Here is a 25,103-nt window from a genome sequence, read left to right on the forward strand (position 1 = left end):
ATATTTTGGTGACGCCGTGATATTGCGCCTAAAACAGCAAAGAGTTGCTCCCGCCGTGGCCGTGTGCGTCACAGGTGAGTCTTGGCGCGTGATCCTGCACCTGTGTGCCCCCCGCACCCCTTTCACTTGTATTTTGATATAAAAAGGTTTATACTCGCTTAAATAATACGTGTTAAATAGAGTGTCCGGCATCAGGCGCCGTCTGGCGTTACGGGTCTTATGTGAAATATAATAAATTTCAGAGCCAAATATTTCAATATTTAATATATAATATATAATATAATATAAAAAATATAAAATAAAAATAATAAAAAAATTAAAAAATTAAAATAAAAAAACAAAAAAGAAAAAAATAAAAAATAGAAAAACAAAAAAAGAACTAGCTGTAAGTGGAATTCTGTCTTGAGGCATTTATGGCATCGTGCCTTAAGGCAAATTGCTGGAACTTCCCGTACCGAAATGTTCGAGGAATACTGAATGTTTTCAAATAGATTATTATAAATATTGTAACATTGTCTAATATTTATGAGAATTATATAAACTGAATTGCAGAGTTGAAAATATTTGTGAAGTATATTAGAACTATAGCCAGAATTAAAAATAAAATCTGAATATTTTTGATAAAACTAAAAAAAAAAAAAAAAAAAAAAAAAAAAAAAAAAAATTGAACAAAATTTTTTTTCCAAAATCAATTATTTTGTTAAGACAAGCAGAAAGTTCTTTGAATCATTTAAATCGGACGCTTAGTTCTCTCAAAAACTGCCATTTTTTACATATTTAGCTCCATATCTTCGAAATGGCTGGGCCTGCCTTTGCCAAAAACTAATAAGCACTTCTCCCAATCATTACTAATTGAATGCTTTTTAGATCATTCAAATCAGATACTCCGTTCTCTCAAAAATTCGATTTCTATTTTCTGCACTCTTTGCTCCGTATCTCCGAAACGGCTGGACCTGCCTTTGCCAAAAACTAATCAGCTCTTTTCCCTATCAATAGGAATCGAATGTTTTTGAACCATTCAAATCGGTTGATTCGTGCGCCCTAAAACGTGACTGGAAATTTGTATCCATACATACATACACACACACACACACACACACACACACACACACACACACACACACATCCATTTTTTCTGAGGTATGCCAAAACGTTCAAAAACCTTCAAAACGTCGAGAAATGTTAAAATTTTCAATTCCGATTTTCGGCCCATTACAATAACTTACCCTACGGGAAGTTAAAAAAGATAAAATTAACAAGAAGAAAAAAAATGCTTCTATTTTGTGGTATATTTTGATTTTAATTATAATTTGCACCCATTAATTCATTTTATCTTTTACTATATATATTTTTTATTTAATACATCTATTGTAAAAGAATTTTACATGTCTTTGCAAGTATTTCTGCAAAAGCAACTTAATATTTTTTATACAATATTAAGTTTGATGTAATAATTTTATGTCATTTGATAACTTATATGATTATTGCAAATACCACTGGACTTTTAACAAATACTCAATTTCTTTGCAAGGCGCTCTACATTTATATAAAAATCATAATATGAAAATTGTTTATCAAACATTTTGACATCTGTATACTAATCATACAATATTTTTTCTGCTTTTTCATCAATTTTAATGTTTTATTCATACTGTAATTTATATTACCTTAATATCTTGATACATTACCTAATATTTATTTACCTTATTCGTAGTTATTCTAAAAAAGTCATTTTAATAGTGTAAACTATCTTCTGGAGATATGTATACACTATATTATTCCTCATTATAACTTATTTTTTATAATGAAATGCTTTTAACAAATGTTTTATCAATACATATAATGCTATTTATGGTTAAAATTTTAAATTCCAATTTTGACAAATTCATTAACTGTTAAATTTAACATATTTTTTTGTTGAATTCATAATGAACAAGTAACAATTGATTAATATGCCTTTTGAATTTGGCCTATATCACATTTTTATCTAAATTTAATTAATTTTGTATGAATTGTCTTTATTTATTTGTAGAAAATTATATAATAGAAAAATAATTATATTCTTTATTGTACAATATATTTGTTTCAAATTTCTTTAATTCTAATGAAATCTTGAACATTCACATTTATTAAATAAACAATAAAAATTGCAGCATTTCAATTTTTCACATCAGATAAAATATCATTGATGCACATGGTTCTTTCTTCGTTTCTCAAATAACCAAATACAAAATACTATAAACTTCGAAAATTATATAGTGCAACAGCGTCGAACCTTTTACTTATTAAACTTACTTTTTATAAACAAATGAAATATTTTATGTGAAACATATAGAATGTTAAAGTCCTTTTTTAATCACAATATTTATTGCTCTGGTACTTTTAATACCAGATATATAGTACTATTGATTTTAATCTAACTTTATGCAAAATTGATTTAATTTATATATACATGTACAAATTGTTTATCTATTTAATTTTTATGAACAATTATTTCACCAATAAGAACATTTTTTATATTTTTTCTGAACTTTGGAGTTTGCACTTTTATTCTATTTTATTATTGTATTTTGTTGATTTATGGGGGTCTTCCTATGTGACGGCCTGTTTTTCAGGGATATTTTAGGATTATTTTTCTACGACCAGTAAATATTTAGAGCTTCAAGTTTTTTCTCATTTATGAACACATATTTGGACAGTATAAATATAGAATTTTAGCTAAAAATATTCAGTCGAACTAGAGTTACAGCGCTCTGAACACTCCCGCCTCGAAAAAAAGAGCTCCCACTTCCTCCACGATTCCGGCTGATCGGCTTATATGAAAAAAAAAAATAAACGGCGTTTTAATTTGTAGGCTTAAAAGCACCGAATGACCTATAATCAAATGAATATAAAAAAAATTGGATTTTTGATAGACATTTGAAATAAAAGTTGCAAATTAGGCGTTTTTTTTGTTTTTTGCTATAAAAAATCGAAGTTTTGAAAATTTTCGATTTGTAATAGTTTCGATTGGTAATCGTTCATTCCATGCGTTTAAATATATTGAGTGTGCCCTATAAATTTCAAGTAATTCGGTCCAGCCGTTTCTGAGATACAATGGAGGAAAGTTTGAAAAACACAGTTTTGAGAAAAACGCGTTTAAAGTTTCTAACTGCCAACTCAGCGCTCCGAACCGCTCTTTCTTTTACCTGCTGTATCTTTAAAACGACTTCGAATTTTCTAAAATCGCTTTACTATCGTATTCTAGACATGTTAAGGGAGCAATTTTTTTTTTTTTTTGCATACTTTTATTGTCAATCAAAATTAAATACATTTTTTAAGACAATGTGATGTTGGTGTTAATGCATATAAGAGATTATCTCCTTTGAGATATCTCTCTTCTATATTTTTATTTTTGACATTTATTTAAGGTCGTATGGCCATTTTTTTCAATCTGCGTGTCGGATATTCCTCGCTTATCTCTTTTAAATAAATGTTTGGGTGACCTGGTAGTTTTTCATGGTATCTTTTGCTCCTTTCTTTTAACATCTCATTAATAGTTTTTATTTTTAAGTCTTTATGTAGGGTGTCATTTGTAACATACCAGGGTGCGTTCACAATTCATCTTAAAATTTTTGATTGCGCTACTTGTATTTTTTTTATATTTGAATTGCTTGCGCACGCCCATAGCTCAATGCCGTATGTCCAGATTGGGATAATTATTGTTTTATATATAAGGAGTTTGTTTTCATAGCACATATTTGAACTCCTGCCAATTAGCCAATACAACTCTTTGAACTTCTTCTCTATCTGTTTTCTTTTCATTTTGATGTGCGTTGACCAGCTTAATTTTCTATCGAGATGAATCCCAAGGTATTTTACACTCTCATATTTCGGTATTTCTATGTTGTTTATTTTTACGCTTGGGCAGTCCAGAGTTCTTGTTGTGAAGGTTATATGGCTAGATTTTGTTTCATTTATTTTAATCTTCCACTTATTGAGCCACTTTTCAAATTCGGAGACATATTGTTGAACTTTTGACGTTGCGACGGATGCATTTGAATCAGTTCCCATGACAACTGTATCATCGGCAAAAGTTCCAATTATGACATTGCTGCCAGTATAAAAGTGGCCCTAAAACACTAAGGGAGCAATTTATGAGAAAAAAAATCGATTTTTTCAACCCATCACATAGGAAGACCCCCTTATTTTGTAATTCTAAATGCAAATCAATTTTTATGTATTTCCTCAAATTTTACTTAAAAATTTTGATGATTTAACGTTTTTCGGCATGTATAAAATTTTCAAAAATTACGTTACCTTATTGCATATTATAATGGGCCAGATTTTGATTAAATATAACTTGCATTTTAATTATTTGTTTTGAACTTCTCATTAGTTTTTTTTTTTAAATATTTCCAACTACTTGCATATAGAGAAAATCTGAACGTAAAAACTTTTCTCATTGCATCTTTTTTAGCACATCGGTTGTCATAATGCATTTCGTTTTGCAACAAAATATCTTTGTATTAAAGTAATAATTAGATTTGGCTGGATCTTTGGTCTCACTATTTCATTTTACAACAATGCTTTTTACGATTCTACATTTGTAATAATTAAATAACTAATAAATTTGTTTTATGAGTCTTAATTTCAATTATATCATTTGTTTTATTAAATACATATGTTTGTGTATCTATATTAACAATATATATAAAAATAATATGTAAATAATGGTCTTTTACACTTACTTATACTTATACATATTTTTTCAACTACAAAATACTTTTTATTGAATATATTCTAACTGTATCAACCTTATACTTTTTGGCTACTACTTTACTTTATACTTATATTATTATAGGTGCACTTATAAATTCATTTTCATCTGTTGAAATATATCTTTTTTATTTAAAACTTGTTGTTGAAATTGTTGAAGAATTTCACGTATCTTTGCAAGTATTTCCTCAAAAGCGTCCTAATATTTTTATATATTTATTTTATTATTATTAAATTTGATATAATAATTTTATTTGATTTGATTACTTACATAATTAGTCCAAATCCATCTGAAATCCGAAATGGAGTAGACTATCTTCTGAAAAATATACCCAAATGTCAAATTGGAAGTCTCAATGAGTTTTGCACTTATCTATTTAAAATTATGGGCTTCTAATATATTGCGAACTATTTTTTTTACCGAATAGAGAAACTTATCGGTATTATATACTCTGAACAATTTTTTATATAATATATTGCGAACTATTTTTTTAACGAATAGAGAAACTTATCGGTATTATATACTCTGAACAATTTTTTATATAAATTGTATAAACATCCATTTTTTAATATTTTCAACTGCTTGCATATATATATATATATATATATATATATATATATATATAATCTGAACAAAAAATAATTCTGCTTCTTTTACACATATTGCGATTATAATAATACAACTTTTAACTTAATGTAGAATCGATAGAGCCTACGTATACATGTACAAATTGTTAATGTCTGAATAATTATTCATTTAATTTTTGATGGACAATTATTTCACCAATAATAACATTTTCTATATTATTTCTGAACTTCGGTTTGCATTCCTATTTTTCTATTTTGTTGATACATTTTGCAATTTAAAAAACAAATCAATTTTTATATATTCATTTGAATTTGATAATATTTTATATCAAGATTTCTCTTTTATGCTTTTAATATATTCTATTATGCATTTAACTTTTGTCATTTGACTTATTTTTGATATGTGATATTTTTTTAAAAATTACTATTATAACATTTTTCGATACGTATAAAATTTCCAAAAATTATGTTTTTGTATTGCATATACAATTGATATGAATTATAATAACCATTTTGAATTCAATTTTAATATATTTCTGATGTTTTTATAATATTTTTAAATGCTTCATTATATCGTATTTTATGTGTCATATAATTATTTTCATAAATTTATAAAATTATTTTGCGCAAAACAAAATTTCAAAATTTGAAGTAGGATTGAAATCGTAGTTGAAAAGATGTAAAATATGAAAATTTAAACTTGTATATTTTTGAATGAAGTTATTTCAAAGCAGTTCCTGCAGATTTAATCTAATATTTAATTGTGACAATTGTTTATTTAAATATATTTTCTTTTCTGAATTTGCCGATTATTTGAATGTGAAATAAAGTTGTGTATCGCATATATTATCAAATGAAACTACACTTTCTGATCAAAATTTTTTTTTAAAAAAATGCATTTATACCAAATATATCTTAAAATTTTTGTATCCATATATATCTCAGATATCATATCAGTTATATTTTCAAATTGTATTTTAATTTAAATTTGACACATTTAGTAGCAACTAACGAATCTTTGTTAGAAGATTTATCCACTTGAAATAACTCATATTTGCATCGCTGTCTTTTAAAATGTACAAATATATTTATCAATGATTTTTATGAAATATCAGGAAACTCGCCTGTAACATTTATTTTAAATTATCGAATGATATGTGCCGTCAATAGGATTTACATTTTTCTCTTTTCTCGGTCTATTTCTCCTAATAAGACTACATTTTCGCCGCACACTATAAATACTCCTCTAGGAATATCTCCATATTCTTTTTCCTACATGAATCCTGTTCTAAATAATCCTAATCGAAATTCTATAGTTCGATGAAGAACTAAATTAGCAAATTGATCTATGCTCCTCAAGTATCCAATCAATGTTCTTCCGTCTCTAAGTAGAAACCATGAGCTTTTATCAAGTTCATCCAGTAAGTGAGCAGTACCGTTATTTGGCAGTCTGCCCTTTCCTGACCACTCTGTCGATTTGCTATATTTTTTGTGTCTTGGACGTAGTGGCCACCAATGCCCGTGGTTGTAGGATTTGAAAACACGTTCTGCACACATTGCTTGAATATTCTCAACATATTATAAATATTTTTAAACGCAGCAGTTGATGATAAATCTTTTCTATTTGTAATTTTGGGCCATAAAATAAAATAAATGTTGGGTCAATATATATTTGTCTACTACTCTGCTCTTTGGAAGATCCTTATGGGCTTCAGGCTACTCTAATAAACTCTTGATTTTTACTTCTTGGCCACCTTTCTGGACTAAAAAACTGTAACATATTGTAACATCTTCCTTATCTTTTTCTACTGGTGTATTTTTAATGAATTAATGTCGAACCTCTTCTTTCAAATCCGAAATATTTCATGTAACCTCTCTGTAACATTTCTTACCAGAATTGACTATCAGTGAAAAATATGCCTGAAATTTTATTTACATCTATATACAATATGATGTTTTAGGCATTTTGTTTACATTAAATATAAATTATATATGATATATGAATATAAATTTCATTCAACGTGCTATATATTATCGATTGTTTTATCTTGGAACTGAGATGGATGAATTTTTAATACCAATGCTATAGAACTAAATTGAATTATTAACTAGATAAATTTTTATATAGTTTTTCACGTAAATATGTTACAAATATTTGGCCCTCGAAACTTAGTACGAAAAACTAAAATTAAAACCTAAGATATTTTGTATTTGAATTTTTAATTAAATGTTTACAATAATAAAGCATTTAATCGAATTCACAGATACTCCCTTTTTATGTTTTTTAATAATTTTGAATCGTTTTAAGAGTTGAGAAAAGTAAGCGGCACGTTCACCACATTATCAGTAATAAATATATATATAAATAATATAATTTCTTCAATTTTTTAACGAATTTTATTTGGACATTGTGAACTTTTGTATGTAGTAGTGTCCTGATTTGCTGTTGATTTACTCTGCAATTATTTCACAATTTAAGAAGTAAAAGAAAATCTTGCATTTCGCCAACTCTTTGATTGTTTGTTCGAATAACTAAATGTAAAGTCATTTCAAACAAAATGTGAAAACGTAAACAACAAAATCGTTTATTCACATTAGGTTTAATATTAAAATATTTAAATATATTCAAACTGCTCGTTTTAGTGACATAAAATAATAGAAAGTTTTTAAAGTTGCTTCAAACTATTTTGATACTATTAGAATATATTTATTGAAACTAATATACAAAGATAATTGAAATCAATCATTTTATTACTAACAATTTTTATTCTATTTTGTCAAAATTACCATCTGAATAAATTTATGAAAGTTATATACATATATATTACATATTATTGACAATTGTCTCAACTTTTGATATATTTTCAAAACTTATTTCTTACTGCTTTAATATTTTCATTCTAATATTTAATTTTATTTAATATGTCATCCGAGATGCTATATTAAACATTTTATAAATTTATTTAATTATATATTATTGACCTATTTTAATTTTTGGTCTGATTAAAAAATAAAGTTAAATCGGACTTTCATATAATTATCAAATTGTACTGCCCTGTTGTGATTTTTAATTTTTTTGCCATTAATCAAATTAAATATAAAAGTAAAGAATTTATTTTTTAACGAGTGATAAAGAATTTTGGAGCCATAATTTTTAATATTTTTAATGAAAACTTTAAGAAATTTTATATTACGATTGTCACTCATGCATTTTGGCATCGATGATGTCCATAATGTTCAACACTTCTTTGGATAAAATCCAATTATCTTCGTTTTTTACATTTTTGCTATTTTTGTTTTTTTATAAATGCTATGTGTTGATTTTTGCAATTTGCCAATGAAACTAGCCAATAGCTTTCCCATATTGGTAATTGTGGAGTACCTGCAATTTAAATGATGCAAATTTTTATTGTGCGATGCTATGCAAAATATTATCAATAGATATACTGAATGGAAAAACAGTTTTTATATATCCTTACAAAAAAATGAAATCTTTTTAATGCCATCATTTAATTATTAATTGGATTTGTCTTATTGTTTGGACAGCACTGCTGTAAATGATTTCTAAAAATAATTTATGAACAATTGAAAAAAAAAACTACTTTGTTAATAACAAAAATGCATAATACTATATACTCGAAATTTTCTACTTATTATTCTTTCTTTTTATAAATAAATAAAATATTTTATGTGAAAAATAATGTTGAATAATATCATTGAATGCTTATAAAATTCGAAAACAGAATTGCCTCTGATGCATACTTTTGAATAGTTTAATAATCATGATCTACTTTTAATTTAAATCTAAACTTAGATTGAAGTATAAATTTTAACATTTTCTTTTTTCTTGGTCTCACTATTTCTACAGCAAAATGCTTTTCACGATTATACATGTGTGATAATTATTTAACTAATAAATTTGTTTTATGAGACCTAATTTTAAATCATTCGTTTTATTAAATAAATATATATATGTGTGTCTATATTAACAAACTATATTAAAATAATATATGAATATATATGAATAATATATGCTCATTTACTATATAATCCTTTTTTTAAATTCAAAATACTTTGTAGTAAATATTTATATATATATATATATATATATGTGTGTGTGTGATTCAACAATATTTTTAATTCTTGACAATATTCATATTACAATAGGTGCTTCTGTTTGTTTTATTATTTGCACCAAATAACCAAATGCATAGCTCTCGAAAACTTTTACTTATTATACATCCATTTTATAAATAAAAAATATATTTTTTGTGAAATATAATGGTAAATAATATTATTGAATGCTTTGTAAAGTTCGAAAACTGAATTGCATCTGGTGCATACTTTGAACACTTTGATAATCATGATCTACTTTTAATTTTAATCCAACCTTAGATTGAAGTATAAATTTTAACATTTTCTTTGTTTTATTTTTTCTACAGCAATGTTTTTTAATTTAACTAATAAATTTATTTTATGAGAATTAATTTTAAATCATTCGTTTTATTAACTAAATGTGTATCTATATTAACAATCTGTATGAAAACAATCTTATTCTATACTTTTTCAACTACGAATTATACAAATAATGTAAGCATTCAGGAATTAGATTGTTTCATCAACCATATACTTTCTTGGCTACGAATTTAATCTATACTTATAAAATTATAAGTGCAACAGCCTCAAATTTATTTAATAATCTTATTATTTCATAATTAAGTGTCTTACATATTCCTATGTGATAACTTAAATAATTATTGCAAATGCCACATAACTTCTGAAAATACTCAGTTTCTCTGCAAGGCCGTCTACATTTATCTCAGAATCGTTTTTTGAAAAATCTTTGCCAAACATTTTTACATCTATTAATTAATCATTTAATATTTTCAATGTTTTATTCGTGCTATAATTTATATTATTTTAACACTCAATTATTTGCTTAACTAATTCGCAGTTATTCTGAAAATGTCATTTTAATAGAGTAAATTATCTTCTGAAGTATGTACCCAAATTTCAAATTGGAAGTATTTTGTTCAGATGTTTATATTATACCTTATTTCCTTATTATACGTTTTCAATTACATTATATTAGTTAATCAAAATTTCATAAAACTTTTATCGAATACTTTTAGCAAATTTTATTAACTATTAAGTTTGAAATATATTTTTTTATTAAATTTATAATGAACAACTAACAATTGAAAATGACATAAATCACATTTTTATCCAAATTTAATCAACTTGTATTTATAGAAACTTCATTGCAAATTTCTATGATTCTATGCATTAGATGAATTGCTTGATTTATATGTAGAAAATTATCTTTGCTAATTGCAAGTGAAACTTTCAAAGTAGTTTTAGGTCTGGGTAATTGTGCTTAAATAATTTTTGTTAAATTTTCTGCCTTATTGTCTAAAAATCCTTACTCATATGCAAAAGTAATCGCTAAATAGTCTTGAATATGAACATTCTCTCTACATTATAAATATGTTTGAATTTTGCTTTATGAAGGTGCACATTATCTATGAATCTTTAAAGTATTTTATAACCATTTAAATGATTTTTCTTATATTTTGTACTACAATTTCATGGTTCCTATTTTACTTATATATACATTTATATGTATATATAAATCTTCTCGTTTTGCCAGAAATTGACAAAAACCCAAAAACGTGTTAAAGAGAATAAATAATTTGATTGTTTTTCATAAATTTCCACTTAAATATTTAACAAATTGTTCCTTTTTTGCTATATTGTAAAAGTAGCGATTTATTTTATTCATCTCCTAAATTAATTCTCTTTGAGTTTCGAATTTATCTATTTGTTCTTTAACTTCTGATATTCTGGATATCTAATATATTACTAAGACTTTTTTAACGAATAGAGACACTTTTTTGGCGTTATACATTCTCAACTATTTTTTATAAATACATTTTTAATTGTTCAAACTTGATTTCATTCTATTTGTAGTTGACCTTTACATTCAACCTTTTTTATTTTCAACCAGTTGTATATAGAGATATACTGAACATAAGAAATTTCTGCTGTTTTTTTACAATTCTTGCGGTTATAATAATGCATTTTGTGAAAAAAATATTTTTATTAAATTATTAATTTTTGGCACTACGGTTTCTACAGCAATGCTGTAGTTTTACGGTACTACATTGATGAATTTGTTTTTATTTAATTTTAAAAATATTATATATTTTTATATATATTTGTTCGAATACGATCGTATCTATATTATAACAATACTTGTTTCAAGTTACTTTAATTCTAATAAAATTTTCTTGAATTCTTGAACGTTTTCATTTATTAAATAAACAATAAAAATTGTTGAATTTTAATTCTTCACGTCACATAAAATATCATGGGTGCACGTGGTTCCTTCCACGTTTCTCAAATAATCAAATACAAAATACTATAAACTTCTGAAATTATATAGTGCAACAATGTCGAAATACTCTTACATATTATACTCACTTTTTATAAATGAATTGTATATTTTATGTGAAACATATAGAATTCTGGAGTCCTTTTTATAAATAACATCATTCTAATACTTTGTTAATCCTGATCAGCTTTTAACTTTACGTAAAATCGATATAATTTGCATTTGCACAAATTGTTCATGCCTGGATATTTATTTATTTAATTTTTGATGGACGCTTATTTCATGAATAAGAACATTTTCTATATTTTTTCTGAACTTCGGATTGCACTTCTATTCTAGTATTTTGTTAATTCATCTTGCAAATCAAAAAGCAAATCAATTTTTATGTATTCCCTCAAATTTGACTTAAAAATTTCAATGATTTATAAATAATTTTATATTTTTTTTAATACATGAATATAAACTAACTTATGAATATAAAATGTTTCAACAAATTTTTATATATGTCAAAATCTGTGTATAGAACTTTATCAGTTATATTTGCAAATTGTATTTAGAAGATTTATGATTATTTTGATTTCAATTTCACTTGAATTATTTGAGAATATTTGAGTCGCTGTTTATTAATACGTAAAAATATCAACGTTTTTGTGAAATATTAGGAAGCTCACCTAACATTTAATTTAAATTTTAAATTTTGAAATCTTATTTTATTTGCTATATTCACAAATAAAATGTATAGTTAAACCTACCTTCATAACCCGTATTTAAATATCTAATTTAATATACATATTTATATAGTGAAATCTATGAAATAAAATTTTTCAATTTTCCCGTTACCGATTTTGTGAATGGTAATGGTAAATTTGATCAAATATTAAGTGTTGATGAATTTGCAAACTTATTTAATAGTATTAAATTAACTGCTTGTTTATAATTTTATATTGTGACGAACTCTAAACGAATCTATAAAATCTATATTTTGTACATATTTCTGCATATAATTTTGAAAATTTTAAACCGATTACTTACTAAATTTAACAGTCTGCCCCTTTTGACTACTCTGTCGATTTTCTTATTATTTTTGTCTTGGACGTAGTTGTACTAGTGGTTGTAGAAATTAGAAAATAAGATATTCATATATATTGTCAATAATTGAGTATATTTTTGTATTTATTGACAATATTTTTATAATTAATTAGTAATGAGATGTCGTCTTTTTCTGCATTTGTCAAATTCTGCTACCAATTATGCATCTCTAAAATTTTTATTATATGAATGGATATTATTTTCTTTTCAGCATTCTTTATACATACCTATTGTGTTCTCATAATCAAATACAATATCTATTAGACTATCTCTTGAAAAATATGCCCAAATGTCAAATTGGAAGCCTCAATGAGTTTTGCACTTATCTATTTAAAATTATGGGCTTCTAATATATTGCGGACTATTTTTTTTTAACAAATAGAGACACTTTTCGGTGTTATATACTCTGAACATTTTTTTATAAATTAATGTTTAATAGTATAAACATTCGTTTTTTAATATTTTCAACTGCTTGCATATAGATATAATCTGAACATGAAATAATCCTGATTTTCTTACACATATTGTGATTATAATAATACATTGTTAATCCTGATCAACTTTTAACTTAATGTAAAATCGATATAATCTACGTATACATGCACAAATTAATCACGTTTGAATATTTAATTTTTGATGGATAATTGTTTCACCAATAATAACATTTTCTATATTTTTTCTGAACTTCGGTTTGCATTCCTATTCTTCTATTTTGTTGATCCATTTTGCAATTCAAAAAGCAAATCAATTTTTATATATTTATTTAAATTTGAACATATTTTATATCAAGATTTATGATCTTTTATGCTTTTAATATAGCAAAAATAGCAATTATCATTTTTTTGACCTGTGTTTGTCATTTGACTTATATTTGATATGTGATATTTTTAAAAAAATTACTATTATAACATTTTTCGATACGTATAAAATTTCTCAAAATTACGTTTTCGAATTGCATATACAATTGATATAAATTATAATAACTAATGTGAATTCAATTTTAATATATTTCTGATGTTCTTTATAATATTTTCAAATGTTTTATCATATTCGTATATCGTATTTTATGTATCATAAAATTATAATTTTTTTCATAAATTCATAAAATTATTTTGCGCAAAACAAAATTTCAAAATTTGAAGTAGGATTGAAATTCTAGTTGAAAAGATGTATAATATGAAAATTTAGAAATGTATATTTTTGAATGAGGCTATTTGAAAGCCGATACTGTAGATTTAATCTAATATTTAATTGTGACAATTGTTTATTCAAATATATTTTCTTTTCTGAATTTGCCATTTATTTGAATGTGAAATGAAGTTGTGTATCGTACACATTATCAAATGAAACTACACTTTCTGATAAAAAAAATTTCAAAAAAAATTCATTTATACCAAATATATCTTAAAATATTTGTATCCATATTTATCTCAAATATCATATCAGTTATATTTTCAAATTGCATTTTAATTAAAATTTCACACATTTGGTAGCGACTAACGAATCATTTTTCGAAGATTTATTCACATGAAATAACTTATATTTGCATCGCTGTCTTTTAAAATGTTCAAATATATTTATCAATGATTTTTATGAAATATTAGGAAACTCACCTCTAACATTTATTTTAAATTATCGAATGATATGTGCCGCAATCTGTATATTTTTTGAGTTATATTTTAATTCCTATATTTACTGTAACTTGAAATACAAATAATTTGATTAACTAAATCTACTCTTACTTTATCTCATATTTAAATATCTAAATTAATATACTAATTTTTCAATTACAATGATTATCCGTAAGATACTTTTATCTTCCCATTTTATGTTCAAAATTTAATATTATATTTGTTCAAATATTAAATGTTTATGAATTTGCAAACTTACTTATTATTAATATTAAATTGTTAAACTATATGCTTGTTTGTCATTAATTGTATATATAACTAGCATTATAAGCTATGTTTGAGTGCATCTATAAAATCTAGATTTCGTGCGTATTTCAACATGCCATTTTGAAAATTTTAAACCGATTTTTATTGAAATGTAATTACTTACTATGCCCTTACTTATTAAATTTGGCAGTCTACCCCTTCTGGCCTCTCTATCAATTTCCTTATTATTTTTTGTCATGGACGTAGTTGGCCACCAATGACTGTGGTTGCAGGAATTAAAAAATAGACTCCTACTAATACAAGCTTATCACCTGAAAATCGATATTTATATATTTTGAATTTATTTAATTCACTTACTGGGGTATTTTTCAATAAATTAATGTTGGACATCTTCTTCCATATCCGAAATATATCATGTAACATTTCGTACCAGAATTGACTATCACAGAAAAATATGCCTGAAATTTTATTTATATCTATATACTATATGATGCTTTAGGCATTTTACACTATATTATATATATAAATAATTTCATTCAACATACTATATATTATCGATTGTTTTATCTTGGGACTGAGATGGATGAATTTTTAATACCAATGCTATAAAACTACATTGAATTATTAACTATTTAAAATTTTTATATACATTTTCATGCAAATATTTTTTTTATTACTATTATTATTATTGTTATAACAGCAATCAGAACTCTTACTATTTATATGTTCTATAAGCTGTTTAGTTCAACGCTTATGATGTAAGGTATTATTATGAGAGGCAACCCATCGGCTCACCATTCTCCTATGTGTGGATTTATTATATATTAGCTCTTACGTCTGATAGTCTTACATATGATTGAGTGATGCTACTATGTCCACGAAAGACGATTTCCACTTGTAGTTATATTATGATCTATAACTATAATTTAACATCAAAGTTGCCTGATGTCGGGCTACGGCGGTAGCGGTAATCGAACCAGCGAACCCGGGACTAGTTGCTGCTAGCTCACGTTCTAACCGATATCGCCACCGCTGGCCCTTGACGTAAATATGTTACAAATATTTGGCCCTCAATAAAAATTAGTCTTTGTTTATACAAAATTATATAATTATTGGTAATTATTTTTGGAGTACGATCCGATTCATTTCTAGTACGAAAAACTAAAATTAATACCCAATGTATATTCTTATAACTCAAGAAGCAATAATCTACTTGAATGCAAAATATTTTGTCTATTGAATTCTTAATGCATTGTTTACAATAATATATTTTATATGTTTTTTTAATAATATTGAATCATTGAAGAGTTGAAAAAAAATAAAGCGCACGTTTACCACATTATTATTAATAATTATAAATAATTATATTCTATATAAACAATATTTCTTTCTTAATTTGATCACTAAAAATGTATTTTTGCTTGCGTTTGTATATCATTATATTTGCACTATAACATTACTGATTTATTCAGAACCTTCTATAATAATTATTTTACGAATTTCATTTAGACATTGTGTACTTTTGTATGCAGTTGTATCCTGATTTACTCCGCAATAATATCACAACTTAAGAAGTATAAATTTTTTGCAATCACATCCCAATTTTTATTTTGTATCGGATCGTGTATAATAGCTTTATATAAATCAAAATACATTCGTTTCGCACTGATCACGACGAGACGTACTAGTTAGTTTTTACGGAAAGCGAGTCTAGCCATTTCGGAGTAACGGAGCAAAGGGTACAAACAATGGTCATGTTTCTAAGTGATCTCGATCATCCGATTATAATGATTCAAACAATATTTTAAGTGTTGACGGTGTGCACAAATGATTGTATTTCGAGCGTTGTATTTCGTTATTCGACCAGCGGTTTTGAAAGTTTGAAAAATTGAATCTTCGATTGTTTCAAATTTTCGAAAAAATTAAAAAAATTTCAAAGTTGACAAAAAAATCAATTACTTTTAGAATTTAAAAAAAAATCAAGATTTTCAAAAGTTTCCAACTTTTCAAAAAAAAAATTGAAATTTTCATTTATTTCAAAAAAGCACTTTAAACAACCATTTGTTTATTATTTGAATAATTCAGTTGTTTTCAATATAAAAAAATCGATATAATTTGATCATAATTTTTTATGAAATAAGAGTGCTTTCATTTTCTATCGACTCTATTAGCCTTAAGGCACAATGCCATGCATAACTCTGCTTTTGCATTACAATTATAAAAAAAGCCCAACATTATTCACCAGATTCTAAGATTACAAGTTCGACGTTTGTCGTTAAATATTATTATAAACTTTCAAATTTCAACATTCATAGTTTATTTATGTATCTATAATTTTTGAGTGCATAAAAACGTTCTGGAGGAACTGGGATACGAACCCAGGACTTCCCGCATGCAAAGCGGACATTACCCCTGAGTTACACCCCTTTCGAAATAAAATATAATTTTCGGATTTGGATGAAATATACGGTTTTATTTATATAACTATAATATTTAAGATATTTTAACGCGTATAAAAAGGTTTTGGAGTAGCTGGGATTTGAACCCAGGACTTCCCGCATGCGAAGCGGACACTCTACCCCTGAGTTACACCCCCTTCGAAATAAAATATAATTTTCGGATTTGGATGAAATATACAGTTTATTTATATAACTATAGTTTTTAAGATATTTTAACGCGTATAAAAAAGTTTTGGAGGAGCTGGGATTTGAACCCAGGACTTCCCGCATGCGAAGCGGACGCTCTACCCCTGAGTTACACCCCCTTCGAAATAAAATATAATTTTCCGATTTGGATGAAATATACTGTTTATTTATATAGCTATAATTTTTAAGATATTTTAACGCGTATAAAAAATGTGTGGAGGAGCTGGGATTTGAACCCAGGACTTCCCGCATGCGAAGCGGACGCTCTACCGCTGAGTTACACCCCCTTTGAAATAAAATACAATTTTCTGATTTGGATGAAATATACAGTTTATTTATATAACTATAGTTTTAAGATATTTTAACGCGTATAAAAAAGTTTTGGAGGAGCTGGGATTTGAACCCAGGACTTCCCGCATGCGAAGCGGACGCTCTACCCCTGAGTTACACCCCCTTCGAAATAAAATATAATTTTCCGATTTGGATGAAATATGCAGTTTATTTATATAGCTATAATTTTTAAGATATTTTAACGCGTATAAAAAATGTGTGGAGGAGCTGGGATTTGAACCCAGGACTTCCCGCATGCGAAGCGGACACTCTACCCCTGAGTTACACCCCCTTCGAAATGAAACATAATTCTCGGATTTGGATTAAATATACAGTTTATTTATATAACTATAATTTTTTAAATATTTTAACGCGTATAAAAAGGACTTGGAGGAGCTGGGATTTGAACCCAGGACTTCCCGCATGCGAAGCGGACACTCTACCCCTGAGTTACACCCCCTTCGAAATAAAATTTAAATTTCGGATTTGGATGAAATATACATTATTTTATATAACTATAATTTTTAAGATATTTTGACGCGTATAAAAAAGATTCGGAGGAGCTGGGATTTGAACCCAGGACTTCCCGCATGCGAAGCGGGCACTCTGCTCCTGAGTTACACCCCCTTCGAAATGAAACATAATTCTCGGATTTGAATGAAATATACAGTTTATTTATATAACTATATTTTTTTGAATATTTTAACGCGTATAAAAAATATGTGGAGGAGCTGGGATTTGAACCCAGGACTTCCCGCATGCGAAGCGGACACTCTACCCCTGAGTTACACCCCCTTCGAAGCAAAATATAATTTTCCGATTTGGATAAAATATGCAGTTTATTTATATAGCTATAATTTTTAAGATATTTTAACGCGTATAAAAAATGTGTGGAGGAGCTGGGATTTGAACCCAGGACTTCCCGCATGCGAAGCGGACACTCTACCCCTGAGTTACACCCCCTTCAAAATGAAATATAATTCTCGGATTTGGATGAAATATACAGTTTATTTATATAACTATAATTTTTTAAATATTTTAACGCGTATAAAAAAGACTTGGAGGAGCTGGGATTTGAACCCAGGACTTCCCGCATGCGAAGCGGACACTCTACCCCTGAGTTACACCCCCTTCGAAATAAAATTTAAATTTCGGATTTGGATGAAATATACATTATTTTATATAACTATAATTTTTAAGATATTTTGACGCGTATAAAAAGGTTTTGGAGTAGCTGGGATTTGAACCCAGGACTTCCCGCATGCGAAGCGGACACTCTACCCCTGAGTTACACCCCCTTCGAAATAAAATATAATTTTCGGATTTGGATGAAATATACAGTTTATTTATATAACTATAGTTTTTAAGATATTTTAACGCGTATAAAAAAGTTTTGGAGGAGCTGGGATTTGAACCCAGGACTTCCCGCATGCGAAGCGGACGCTCTACCCCTGAGTTACACCCCCTTCGAAATAAAATATAATTTTCCGATTTGGATGAAATATACTGTTTATTTATATAGCTATAATTTTTAAGATATTTTAACGCGTATAAAAAATGTGTGGAGGAGCTGGGATTTGAACCCAGGACTTCCCGCATGCGAAGCGGACGCTCTACCGCTGAGTTACACCCCCTTTGAAATAAAATACAATTTTCTGATTTGGATGAAATATACAGTTTATTTATATAACTATAGTTTTTAAGATATTTTAACGCGTATAAAAAAGTTTTGGAGGAGCTGGGATTTAAACCCAGGACTTCCCGCATGCGAAGCGGACGCTCTACCCCTGAGTTACACCCCCTTCGAAATAAAATATAATTTTCCGATTTGGATGAAATATGCAGTTTATTTATATAGCTATAATTTTTAAGATATTTTAACGCGTATAAAAAATGTGTGGAGGAGCTGGGATTTGAACCCAGGACTTCCCGCATGCGAAGCGGACACTCTACCCCTGAGTTACACCCCCTTCGAAATGAAACATAATTCTCGGATTTGGATTAAATATACAGTTTATTTATATAACTATAATTTTTTAAATATTTTAACGCGTATAAAAAGGACTTGGAGGAGCTGGGATTTGAACCCAGGACTTCCCGCATGCGAAGCGGACACTCTACCCCTGAGTTACACCCCCTTCGAAATAAAATTTAAATTTCGGATTTGGATGAAATATACATTATTTTATATAACTATAATTTTTAAGATATTTTGACGCGTATAAAAAAGATTCGGAGGAGCTGGGATTTGAACCCAGGACTTCCCGCATGCGAAGCGGGCACTCTGCTCCTGAGTTACACCCCCTTCGAAATGAAACATAATTCTCGGATTTGAATGAAATATACAGTTTATTTATATAACTATATTTTTTTGAATATTTTAACGCGTATAAAAAATATGTGGAGGAGCTGGGATTTGAACCCAGGACTTCCCGCATGCGAAGCGGACACTCTACCCCTGAGTTACACCCCCTTCGAAGCAAAATATAATTTTCCGATTTGGATGAAATATGCAGTTTATTTATATAGCTATAATTTTTAAGATATTTTAACGCGTATAAAAAATGTGTGGAGGAGCTGGGATTTGAACCCAGGACTTCCCGCATGCGAAGCGGACACTCTACCCCTGAGTTACACCCCCTTCGAAATAAAATTTAAATTTCGGATTTGGATGAAATATACATTATTTTATATAACTATAATTTTTAAGATATTTTGACGCGTATAAAAAAGATTCGGAAGAGCTGGGATTTGAACCCAGGACTTCCCGCATGCGAAGCGGACACTCTACCCCTTAGTTACACCCCCTTTGAAACAAAATTTAAATTTCGGATTTGGATGCAATATACATTTTTTTATATAACTATAATTTTTAAGATATTTTAACGCGTATAAAAAAGATTTGGAAGAGCTGGGATTTGAACCCAGGACTTCCCGCATGCGAAGCGGACACTCTACCCCTTAGTTACACCCCCTTTGAAACAAAATTTAAATTTCGGATTTGGATGCAATATACATTTTTTTTATATAACTATAATTTTTAAGATATTTTAACGCGTATAAAAAAGATTTGGAGGAGCTGGGATTTGAACCCAGGACTTCCCGCATGCGAAGCGGACACTTCACCTCTGAGTTACACCCCCCTCGAAATAAAATATAATTTTCGGATTTGGATGAAATATACAGTTTATTTATCTTCTATATATATAAAAATAAGTCGGGTTTTTCTTCCTGACGATATAACTCCAGAACCCACAAACCGATTTCGACAATTTTGCATTCGTTGGAAAGGTCTCGGGCTCCGCAAGGTTTATAGCTAAGAAAATTAGTTGTGCATGGCATCGTGCCTTAATGCAAGCTTAATGCCAGCATTTGAAGGAGCTGGGATTTGAACCCAGGATTTCCCGCATGCAAAGCGGACACTCTACTCCTGAGTTACACCCCCTTCGGAGTAAAACATTGTTTTAGCATTTAAATGTGCAAAACATGTCGAAAAATGAATGCAATGTTATTGCGATATTAATGTTTGAGCGTGTACATAATATTGTTTATGGAATAAAAGACCATCTAGCACACACAAAAACAATATTTCGTAATATTAAAACTTAAACTAAAAAAGAAATTAAAATTTCTTCTAAGAATAATAAAATGTCACAAAACTTCCAAGTTGATTGTCAAGATAATGATTGCCCTGCCAGCTATAGAAAAACCAAAAGCTTTATAAAATTCTGTGATCCGGAGATGAAGTCATCTCTTCCACCAAACGAAATTATTAAAGTAGACGTGGGCGGGAGAAGCAGGGACGTGTACGGCTACTACCATTTCCCAGACTCGGCCAAGATGGGTGCCTTATTGGCCACAGATTATCACATACCCATCCAAGTGCACTGCAAAGATAAAAGAAAAAGACGAGAAGGAAAAAGACCACGCAGACACTAAAATGGTAGAAGAGGACACTGAAGTGCCAAAATGCAATCCTCCAGGCGGAAGGTTATCAACTCGATTGTGGTAGATTATTCCTATACAACAGAGTATACAAATTGACAAGCATTATTTTCTTTAAGTTCAATAAACATAATTCGTATCATGCAACATAACGAAATACCCTTTATTTGTTTAGATAATTTTTCATGTTAATATTTGCATTAAGATAACATAAGTTTCATAGCTAGTTGTAAGTAGCATTTTGCTTTACGGCAAGTCGCGTGAACTTCCCGACATGTGTAAATACTCGACATCGATAAAATGTTCAACTGTTTACATATTCCTTATAAATATTAGACAATGTCCTTCATTTTAAATTTGATCGATTGCGTTTTGTTTATTTACTTTTCTTCATTTGAAAACATTTAATTTTCCTCGAACACGGTACGGGAAGTTCCAGCAATTTGTCTTGAGGCTTGAATTCTTGAATTATAAATGATTATTAAGATTGTTATTATTGTCAATACATATTTGATTTAAATAAATTATGAGTACTTATATGATTTTGAATACTATTTCTCGGTGTATATAAATGTATATTAGTGTAAATTTTGAATTCTAAATGAAGAACAAGATAATAATTTTATTTTATTGTATTCATTCAAATTCGTTGAACTCGCAAAAGCATGTTTTCGATTTTGTTCGGCGATTTTTCCTATTTTCTTTTGTATATCAGCTTATTAATGAAATTTCTTTTGAAAAGTTTATATGATTACTTTACTGAAGTGATATAGCAATATTTTTTTAAATCATCAATTTTTCTTTTGAAAATCAGGGCCGGCAGAAGGCGGTCTGCTAAGTCTGCAAAGCCCTAGGGAATTATAAAAATATGTTAACGAGTGCATATAAATATGTCTAAACTAGTGGGGCGCATGGCATCGTGCCTTAAGGCAAATTGCTGGAACTTCCCGTACCGTAATTAAAAATTCGAGGAATGAAAATAATCAATAATTGTTATAAATAATTTCAAATAGTTAACTTATTACATACTGTAAACTTATAAGTGCTTTTTAAATTGGGCGACGAGCGTATTTTATGAACAGCTTATGTGTACGTTCACCAGAGTCCATTTTTTTCAATTTGATTTTTTGGATAATTTAGAAATTTTTTAAAAATTTAGAAAATTTTTTAGAAGTTTGAAATTTTTGGAATAAAAATATTTCGAGAATTTGAAAATTTTTGAAAATATTAGATTTTTTTAAATTACCGAAATATTCTCAAATTTTTGTAAAAAAAAATATTTTAATTTTTCAAAATTTAGTTTTTTTTTGAAAATGATGAAAAATTTCGAAAATTTGAATTTTTTAAAACTTTTGATTTTTTTTAATTTTCAAAATCAATAAATTTTCTGTAAATGCATTTTTTGCACACCGACTACTCGAGCAAAATGTTTTTCGAATTAATCTAATCGGATGATCCGTTCTCTCAAAAACTGCATAACCGTATTTACACCCTTTGCGCTCCATACCTCCGAAACGGCAATATTGCCTTTTGCAAAAACGCCTCGCGATCGAGTACGAACCGATTTTTCAATTTTATAAATATATAAAAGTTTACAGTATGTAATAAATTATTTATTTAAAATTATTCAAAACACAATTATTGATTATTTTCATTTCTAGAATGTCTTATTACGGCACGGGAAGTTCCAGCAATTTGCCTTAAGGCACGATGCCATGCGCCCCAATAGTAAATGAAGAAAAATGCGATTCTTTACGTATATACAGGGCCGGATTTAGAAATTTGGCGCCCTAGGGCACTGACAAAAATGCCGTTCCATCCCCAAATTTTTACTTAGAATAGTTTATATATATATATCATTTTTCTAAAATTAAAATAACTATTTGATTGCAGAAAATTTATTACGCATTACATAGTGTAAATAGTGGTGCTTGGCATCGTGCCTTAAGATAAATTGCTGAAACTTCCCGTACCAAAAAGTAAAATTTAAAAAAAAAAAGAATTAAAGCGATCGGTCTGCTTTAGCTGCGTACAGACAAAATAAAGAAGCGCGTAAGCGCCGCCTCGCAGAACAACAAATAAATAATTTTACAGAACCCATAGAAATGTAAACAAAATTTATATTATTAAAATATCTGATAATTTGATGTACATATGGCAAATGAACATTTTTGACCGCCAAAAGTTTCTCTTTCAAATTTTTTTATTGGATCACCGAAACCGCTAGACCTGCCTCCCACAAGTTTAATCAGTTCTCTATTTTGACTATATATGTGAATTTCTTTTAATGATGTTGGACGTTTCGTTTCTCAAAAAATGAATTATTATTTTTGGCATTTTGTCCCGTATTTCCGAAACAGTTGGACCCGTCTTGACCAATAACTAATCAGCACGTCTCGCTATCAATAGAAATCGAATTATTCAAATAAAATTTAATTTTAATAAATTAATAAATGAAACTTAATAATTTTCAAAAAAATTCGAAATATAAAAAAAAAGTTTTTTTTAATTCAATTTTTATCAATTTTTAAAAAATTTTAAAGCTTTTTATAAAATGCAATTTTTAGTACGAAAAGTTTCAGTAACTTGCCGTAAGGCACAATGCCATGCGTCACTAATTTAATTTTTCTCGGCGCTATGAGCTTGGAAGTGCACAAAATCGTCATCTTAAGAGGGCACGAGATCTGAAGAATATATTTTTCCTAAACTTTCAACTCACTTACGAAACTTTATATTAGCCAATTTGCCAAATTTTGCATTGCATTTGTATAATGTTTTGTTAATTATATTTCTTGAAATTAAAAATGTTATTAAAAAAATGAGTTAATTATATGGTAAAGAATTTTCTTCTCACTATCCAAATTTTGCCGCCCCGAAAATTTGCCGCCCTGGGCAGTAACCCAACTGCCCCTACTGTAAATCCACTGTATATATAGGTATATATATACGTGTATAATAGAACACTTGAATAAATTGAAAATATATTCTGATTTTAAAATTTAATTTCATCTTTAGTATATATAATTTCATACCAAGTACACAAATTTTTCATGTTGCCATTTTTTATTTTTTTTTATTTTCTTATAAATTACAATCTGTCTACATACAAAGACATTGAGTAAGTAATTTGACAAATAACATAGAATTTCAAAAGGAAAACCCAGAGGTTCACTTTATATTAATGTACTAAATTATGACTTAATTAAAATTAGGTATATGTATCCATATAATCACTATAATCTTTCCAAAAGATGTTCAAAATCTTTTAAGACTGAATTTATTTGTTTATTTTCTTCAAAAATCCAAATGTAAATAAACAATGACAGGTTATCTGTGATTTTGCCAACACTAGCGCTATCAATTGCCTAATACCCAAAACTATTTATTGATAAGATAACAACCAAAGATAAATGATTTTTGGATTTTATCATTGATAACAATCTATGATAAAAATAT

General features: G+C 27.7%; 19 non-coding genes across 19 annotated transcripts; all 19 read right to left on the bottom strand.

Moving 5' to 3' along the window:
• Window positions 1–17,251: 17,251 nt before the first annotated feature.
• Window positions 17,252–17,323, bottom strand: Trnaa-cgc. Its single transcript has one exon. It is a non-coding gene; the product is annotated as a tRNA-Ala (tRNA).
• Window positions 17,324–17,419: 96 nt separating this feature from the next.
• On the bottom strand, window positions 17,420–17,491 carry Trnaa-cgc. Its single transcript has one exon. It is a non-coding gene; the product is annotated as a tRNA-Ala (tRNA).
• Window positions 17,492–17,587: 96 nt separating this feature from the next.
• On the bottom strand, window positions 17,588–17,659 carry Trnaa-cgc. The gene has a single exon. It is a non-coding gene; the product is annotated as a tRNA-Ala (tRNA).
• Window positions 17,660–17,754: 95 nt separating this feature from the next.
• Window positions 17,755–17,826, bottom strand: Trnaa-cgc. The gene has a single exon. It is a non-coding gene; the product is annotated as a tRNA-Ala (tRNA).
• Window positions 17,827–17,922: 96 nt separating this feature from the next.
• Trnaa-cgc lies at window positions 17,923–17,994 on the bottom strand. The gene has a single exon. It is a non-coding gene; the product is annotated as a tRNA-Ala (tRNA).
• Window positions 17,995–18,090: 96 nt separating this feature from the next.
• On the bottom strand, window positions 18,091–18,162 carry Trnaa-cgc. Its single transcript has one exon. It is a non-coding gene; the product is annotated as a tRNA-Ala (tRNA).
• A 263-nt stretch (window positions 18,163–18,425) lies between these two features.
• Window positions 18,426–18,497, bottom strand: Trnaa-cgc. The gene has a single exon. It is a non-coding gene; the product is annotated as a tRNA-Ala (tRNA).
• Window positions 18,498–18,593: 96 nt separating this feature from the next.
• Trnaa-cgc lies at window positions 18,594–18,665 on the bottom strand. Its single transcript has one exon. It is a non-coding gene; the product is annotated as a tRNA-Ala (tRNA).
• A 96-nt stretch (window positions 18,666–18,761) lies between these two features.
• Trnaa-cgc lies at window positions 18,762–18,833 on the bottom strand. Its single transcript has one exon. It is a non-coding gene; the product is annotated as a tRNA-Ala (tRNA).
• A 95-nt stretch (window positions 18,834–18,928) lies between these two features.
• Trnaa-cgc lies at window positions 18,929–19,000 on the bottom strand. The gene has a single exon. It is a non-coding gene; the product is annotated as a tRNA-Ala (tRNA).
• Window positions 19,001–19,096: 96 nt separating this feature from the next.
• On the bottom strand, window positions 19,097–19,168 carry Trnaa-cgc. Its single transcript has one exon. It is a non-coding gene; the product is annotated as a tRNA-Ala (tRNA).
• A 96-nt stretch (window positions 19,169–19,264) lies between these two features.
• Window positions 19,265–19,336, bottom strand: Trnaa-cgc. The gene has a single exon. It is a non-coding gene; the product is annotated as a tRNA-Ala (tRNA).
• Window positions 19,337–19,432: 96 nt separating this feature from the next.
• Window positions 19,433–19,504, bottom strand: Trnaa-cgc. The gene has a single exon. It is a non-coding gene; the product is annotated as a tRNA-Ala (tRNA).
• A 96-nt stretch (window positions 19,505–19,600) lies between these two features.
• Window positions 19,601–19,672, bottom strand: Trnaa-cgc. Its single transcript has one exon. It is a non-coding gene; the product is annotated as a tRNA-Ala (tRNA).
• A 96-nt stretch (window positions 19,673–19,768) lies between these two features.
• On the bottom strand, window positions 19,769–19,840 carry Trnaa-cgc. Its single transcript has one exon. It is a non-coding gene; the product is annotated as a tRNA-Ala (tRNA).
• Window positions 19,841–20,103: 263 nt separating this feature from the next.
• Trnaa-cgc lies at window positions 20,104–20,175 on the bottom strand. The gene has a single exon. It is a non-coding gene; the product is annotated as a tRNA-Ala (tRNA).
• Window positions 20,176–20,271: 96 nt separating this feature from the next.
• Window positions 20,272–20,343, bottom strand: Trnaa-cgc. Its single transcript has one exon. It is a non-coding gene; the product is annotated as a tRNA-Ala (tRNA).
• Window positions 20,344–20,438: 95 nt separating this feature from the next.
• Window positions 20,439–20,510, bottom strand: Trnaa-cgc. Its single transcript has one exon. It is a non-coding gene; the product is annotated as a tRNA-Ala (tRNA).
• Window positions 20,511–20,605: 95 nt separating this feature from the next.
• On the bottom strand, window positions 20,606–20,677 carry Trnaa-cgc. Its single transcript has one exon. It is a non-coding gene; the product is annotated as a tRNA-Ala (tRNA).
• Between the last annotated feature and the right edge of the window lie 4,426 nt (window positions 20,678–25,103).

Source organism: Ctenocephalides felis, unplaced genomic scaffold (genome assembly GCF_003426905.1).
Source record: "Ctenocephalides felis isolate EL2017-DRISC unplaced genomic scaffold, ASM342690v1 CF-g0.4_SCAFFOLD_00519, whole genome shotgun sequence".
NCBI lineage: Eukaryota > Metazoa > Arthropoda > Insecta > Siphonaptera > Pulicidae > Ctenocephalides > Ctenocephalides felis.